This window comes from Chinchilla lanigera, unplaced genomic scaffold (assembly GCF_000276665.1).
Source record: "Chinchilla lanigera isolate Chin_1 unplaced genomic scaffold, ChiLan1.0 scaffold00043, whole genome shotgun sequence".
NCBI classification, from domain to species: domain Eukaryota; kingdom Metazoa; phylum Chordata; class Mammalia; order Rodentia; family Chinchillidae; genus Chinchilla; species Chinchilla lanigera.
Genome location: NW_004955444.1, coordinates 348,402 through 354,816, shown reverse-complemented (window position 1 = coordinate 354,816; position 6,415 = coordinate 348,402). Strand labels below are relative to the sequence as shown.

At 40.8% G+C, this 6,415-nt stretch overlaps 1 pseudogene; it reads left to right on the top strand.

Moving 5' to 3' along the window:
- Positions 1 to 3,206: 3,206 nt before the first annotated feature.
- LOC102008356 lies at positions 3,207 to 4,286 on the top strand (annotated as a pseudogene).
- Positions 4,287 to 6,415: the final 2,129 nt, after the last annotated feature.

The following is a 6,415-nucleotide window of genomic DNA, read 5'->3' as shown; positions in this document are numbered from 1 at the left end:
GTGCTTGCCTGGCAAGCATGAGGCCATGAGTTCGAGTCCCGGTACCAGAAAGAGAAAAAAAAGAAGAAGAAGAAAAAAAGAGACCTTTGTTTAAATGATGAATTGAAGAGGAGAAAAAATTAGAGAGCTAAGAAAACAACAACCAACCAAACAAACAAACGAAAGAACAACAACAAAAGCTAGTGCGGTGGCACAGAAACCAAGGAGGAAGAGTTGTAAAGGAGAGAGTGACCAAGTTGTCCAATTTCCTGAATGATCACCAGGAATTTTCTCTTACTGTATAAAAGTTTCTATTGCATCAATAAACAGAAGCTATCCATTCAAAGGTTAAAGAAATAAGCAGAGTGGAAGAAAGAGAGAAAAGTCAACAGATTATCCCTTGATCAGAAGCTATTTCTGAAGTAAATATTTGCACCAATTTAATGAAGAAAGAACCCCATGATATTTCCAGGCACACCATGGTACATGCATTTGAAACTCATTAGATATTTGGTTATATTAGATTAAATTGCTAGGATTTGGCCATTTTAACTTACAAAAATGTCTCTTCCATATGATTCAGTTCAATGTTCAAAAATATGAGTAAAATTTCTTACTAACCAGAAGCCAGAATATCGTGGTGCGTGACACACATGGAGTAAGGACCACGAAAACTGACAAGTTATTAACCTCATTTCAGTACTTCTGTCTTAGTTACATTCTTGTCAGTGATACACCATACCCGACACCCAGAAATCAAGGGAGGGGAGGTTTGCTTTGGCTCACAGTCTGGAGATGCTTCCCCTCACAGTTGGTTGGCTCCAAGGCAGGGCAGCATGGCAGAGGGCTGCTCCTAGCATGGCAGCAGGAAGCGGAGAGCAGAGATCAAGTGGGGGGAAGGGGGAACAAGCCCTTCCAGGCCACGCCCCCAGTGAACATCTCCTCCAGTCAGCTTCGCCTCCCAACATCACATTTAACTGTGAACTGATCAGAGGACTAATCTGAGTAGCACACCTTCATGATCCAGTCATCTCTAAAGCCCCACCTATGAATACACGAAGATTTTGGGGGACATGTCTATATAAACCATAACAATTTCCTAATAGCATATGCTGCCCTGAGAATAACAATTTCCAGAATAAAGTATTAGAAATAAGCAGCTTTCTTTTTGTTGGAGTTTCCTAAATATTATGAAAACAAAAGTATTTATTCAGATATTGCAGTTTTTATTTTAAGTAGTACCTTGGGGAATAAAATGGCTTTAGGAGAATAAAATAATGAATGGTGATTTATCTGCTAGAGACATCACTGAGTGAAGGCAACTTTCATGAACTTGATTATTTTGGACCTTATCCCTTGCTTGAGTAATTTTTTTCTGAAATTTAATTGCGTTGAGGCCAGTGAGGTAGGGCATGTAAAATGCAATTAAAAGATGAAAAATATCTCTTGTGATTTGATATTAAACAGGAGTGGCGGAGTGTGACATTAAAAAATGGTATCAGTGGTGCACACCCTACGTTTCACTTTAATTATGTCAATTTCAGATTCTGGAACACTGCAGTTTCACATGCTTAATTAAATTATGCCAGGACCAATACTTTTACGTCAAAAAAAATTTTTGCAGAAAATTTCAGAGACAGATAAGACAAGAAAAAGTATTCCAGTATTAGCTCTGTATGAGTGGACCAGTATCAGCTCTTAAAGTCTCTCTCACCTATAACGATCTGCTAATGTAACAGGGATTAATCTGAACAGAATTCAAAGACAAATGGCATGATTTTCAGTGTATTTTGGGATCATGGGGAGGGGGGAAGTAGTCTGTATTAATTCCATTACTAGAATTTCCTTTTCAATGCTTAAGAATTAAATACTTTTAAGAGAAAATTTAAGAACTCCATATCTATTTTATAGACAAGAAGCTATGAAGCTTTATGCATTAATGCTTAAGTTGTGTACTGATGCTTACAGAGTTGATAGTCGAGCTCTATCCACGATGCTCTACAATGCACCATGCACTAAATGCCTAGTCTATCTATTCCTTTCAATGAAGCCATATGCAAATGTTCAGGAATTATATATTTGTCCATGTTTATATTAATAGCTATGCTTTTTATTTTTTTTCTTTTTAAAAACCTTCTAGAGCTCACAGGACTGCCCTCTTCTCTACTTAACTCTTCCTAGAGGTGTTCCATGATACAATTATAAACAGAGATAAATAACTATGAAAGGTTTTTTATGTAAGTCCTTACATGGGGGACATTAGTTATATTAACATGTAAAATTCAGGGGCACACTGGTTAGTTCAGAATCCAAGGGAAGTATCTGGGGCCATGGAGAATACCAGCATCAGACACTTTGAATTAGACCAGTTATTTGCTGGGGTCATGGGACTATGCTTCTGGAACATTTGAACATAGAGTAAAACTTCTCAGGAATAAAATAAAACGTGTTTTATGTTTGTTCAGTTTATTCACTTAGGTAACAGTGAATTAGGTAATTCTATTCATAATAATGGTTGTTATGCAAGATTATGTAGCATTTATAACATAGATACATAAATATGCATATATGTAACATAGTATTCATTAAAGCGGGCATCATGGTCCCCTTTAAAGGTGAGAAAATGGAAAGTTCACATTCAAACAGCTCATATGTGGCAGAGCTGAAGCTCCAGCTCAGGCCCTCTGGCTCCAGATTCCACCATGCCATACAACCTCCCAAAGCAGTGCTCAGGTAACTTTCTAGTTGAACCTCACCTTCTCAGCTGTGTAACCCTCATAATGTGGAAGCTCAAAAGTAATCAGCTGTCCCTCCTCAAAATTCACCTCCTTAACTGGTAAACTAAACCAGTTCTAGCTGCACTCAGCCAACAGATTAAAACAGTCAAAGTAAAACTTGCTAAATTATGCATCCTCCACTTAATTCAAATAATTAAGGAGGACTCTTTATAAGCTACAATTAATAATATATAGAATTTTATTGAACATTTTATTACTTTTTCTTGAGATATTTCATAGTTCAAATACTTCATAGTTCTTTCCCTGATCATTTTCTTTTGTTAAAAATAAACATTTTTGGTTTTGCAAATGGCGGCGTTGGTGTGTACAGTGCAGTGCGCACTAAGCTGACTCCTGAGAGGCCCCACAGGTCCACAGGAGGCGCAGGGGTGACCTGGGACTTTGCGTTTCTGGAGCAGAGGCTCTGGGCTGAGCCGGCGTCTCTCTGAGGGTTCTCTACCCAGGATGACTTCCGTCACCAAACGGAATGTAGAAGAGGAAGAATCAGTGACTTCTGAGACTCGTGATCATCAGCTGCAATCAAGTCTCCACCCTGTGGAAGTGTTTACTAAATCATCTGCCTCCCTGGAGATGGCTCAGAGCATTGCAAAGGAAAAAATTCATCTTATCTCCATCCCTGAAAGAGGAGGACATTGTGATGTCAGCCACCAGGAAGGACTTCAATCCAGGTCCCTTCATTTGTCCTCTCAAGAATATTCTGTCCATGATCAAGGCAGGAGGCAGTCCTGGCGGCGGGCAACTATGAAAGAAATAAAAAACCGACGGAAGTCACTGCCACCTTTTCATCAGGGCATCGCAGAGCTCAGCAGGTCCATCAGTGTCGACTTGGCAGAAAAGAAGCGGCTTGGAGCTCTCCTGCTTTCCAGTTTCCAGTTCTCAGTTCAGAAACTTGAACCTTTCCTAAAGGACACTCGGGGCTTCAGTCTTGAAAGTTTTAGAGCAAAAGCATCTTTTCTTTCTGAAGAGTTGGAGCATTTTGCAGACAGCCTGGAAAAAGATGGAACTCTACAAAAATGTTTTGAAGATTCAAAAGAAAAAGCATTAGATTTGAATCTGGAAGCATCAGTGGCTGAGATGAAGGACTATATAACAAAGTTCTCTTTAGAACAGAAGACTTGGGATCAGCTCTTGCAGTGCTACCAGAAAGAGGCACTACCAGAAGAGACATCCAGAGAATCAACTGAAACCAAAATTACTGAAGTTAAAGTGGAACCGACATATCTGAGATCTTCCCAGAGCAAGGTTCTTGACACAAAGCCTGACTACCAGAAAATATTACAGAACCAGAACAAAGTCTTTGATTGTATGGAGTTGGTGATAGATGAGCTGCAAGGATCAGTGAAGCAACTGCACGCTTTTATGGATGAAAGTACCCAGTGCCTCCAGAAGGTGTCAGTACAGCTTGAGAAAAGAAGCATGCAACAGTTACATACTTCACCTGGCCGGAAACTGCTCAGACTTCAGTTACAGGACCGCCCTACCCCTTACTGCTCCGGATCTCATCAGTGACCTCGCTCAGCTTTTCCACCACAAGATGCTCAGAGGGTAAAACTGGGAAGACTTCCCCGGCATGTGGTGACTGCGTGGCAGTCCAAGCCGGGGGGCTCTGTTCTTTGCTTTTAAGGGTAACCGCCTGGCTGTAAAGCACTTCATCTTTTTGAGTGATAGAATTTATGCATACAAAAGAACATTGCCAAGGCACTTCCTAGGAATGTGCAAAATGCTTGAAATTTCCTTGTGAAATCACACTCTAGACCAGTGGCCCATTCTTTTTAAATACCCTTCATGGTCAGATATCTTATCTTACAAAGATATTTTTCAGGTTTTGAAACAACCCATAGTCAGCCGGGTGAGGTGGTGCACGCCTGTAATCCCAGCACTCGGGAGGCTGAGGCAGGAGGATCGTTGCGAGCTTGAGGCCAGCCTGGGCTACAAAGTGAGCTCAAGGCCTGTCTGAACTCCACAGCGAGACCCTGTCTCAAAAAACAGGGAAAAGAAAAAAAAAAAAAAAAGACACTACATAGACAGCTGGCTTGATGTGCTAGTAATCACATACAGGGTGCCAGGAAAAAGAGGTCAATCATATTAATTGTTTTAAAAAAGAAAATCTTACATTTTCTACGGAGTGCTTGGAGAACCCAATATTTTTTGTGTGTATATGTGTGATGCTGGGGGTTGAGCTCCAGCGCTTGGCACATGCAAGGTCAGTGCTGTTACTGAGCTCTTACCACCAGGCCTCTAACTGTTCTTTTAATTGTTAATAATCTGCGTTATAAAATTACATGTAATTAAGGTTTTCCTTGTGCGTTTGTGTATTGAGTCTATACAGGTTTTCTTGCAGTGCTGGGAACTGAACACAGGGGCCTCACGCATGCTAACAGTGCACTCTACCACTGAGCTGCGCCCTTAGCCCCTGACAAAACTTAAATGCAGAGAGCGTTTAGAAAATAAAGTTCTATGCTGAAATAAGCAGTAGTGTAAACGTAAGTCTCACTGCCCATAACCAATAAAATACCAACTAATTTTTTGTTAATGTTTTCTATAGTCTCTGCCTATTAATGGGACAAAGCCCATTTCATTTAATTTCCTGTTTGCCCTGAGAATATTTGCTGGCTGCATTTACCCCAAGATAACTCATGAGTTATATTCCTAATCACACCTCCCAAGGTATGCTACAAACTATCTTGCTGTTATTATTTTCACATTACTCCAGTATATCACTAGTTTTTGGAAACAAAAGACATTCTATTTATAGCATTCTGTTATAATGGTATTTATATTACAGGTAGCTAAGTTAGGTAGAAATATAGTCAGACAGGGCTAGGCCTTCAAGATGGAGGCACATAGGCCTGGTCATTCTGTTTTTATCTTAAGGCTTGGCCTTCAAGATGTACTATGACAGTACTACCTGAACTGCATAGTGAGACCCTGTCCAAAACGTAATGTGAAAATAATAAGATGAAAACACGTAACACCTGTAATACAAAAGATGAAAACACATAACACCTGTAATCCCGGCACTTGGGAGGCTGAGGTGGGAGGATTGTTGCAAGTTTGAGACCGGCCTGGGCTGCAGAGTGAGCTCAAGGCTGGCCTGAACTGTATAGTGAGGCCCTGTCTCAAAAAGACAAAAAAACCCTACACATTATAACTGGCCAGAAGTACCTCTGTTGGAGGCCAAGCCTTAACATAAAGACAGAATGACCAGGCTTACGTGCCTCCCTAAGGGATAAATGGTAACGTGTGGTCCAATAAAATCTAGATAGACATCAGTCACTTCAGTGGGTGGCCAAGACCCCCAGACACATCCCTTCCTGAAAACTTGTGTTTTCTTTGGTCTTTTTGGACAGGGTCTCACTATGCAGTTCAGGTTGACCTTGAGCTCACTTTGTAGCATGGGCTGGTCTGGAACTTGCAGTGACCCTCCTGCCTCAGCCTCCCGAGTGCTGGGATTAAAGGCATGAGTCACCATGCCCAGCTAGGTTCTTTGTTCTTTCCATGTACACTTGCTACATGACTTGGTTCTCCATTGGATCAGTATTTCTTAAGTGGCTGTACTTATTGGTTGATCGTAGTTTTGTCTCATGTTGTGCCCACCTCGTAATTTTGCTCTATAAAACTTCTTCTGTGAAGTCGCC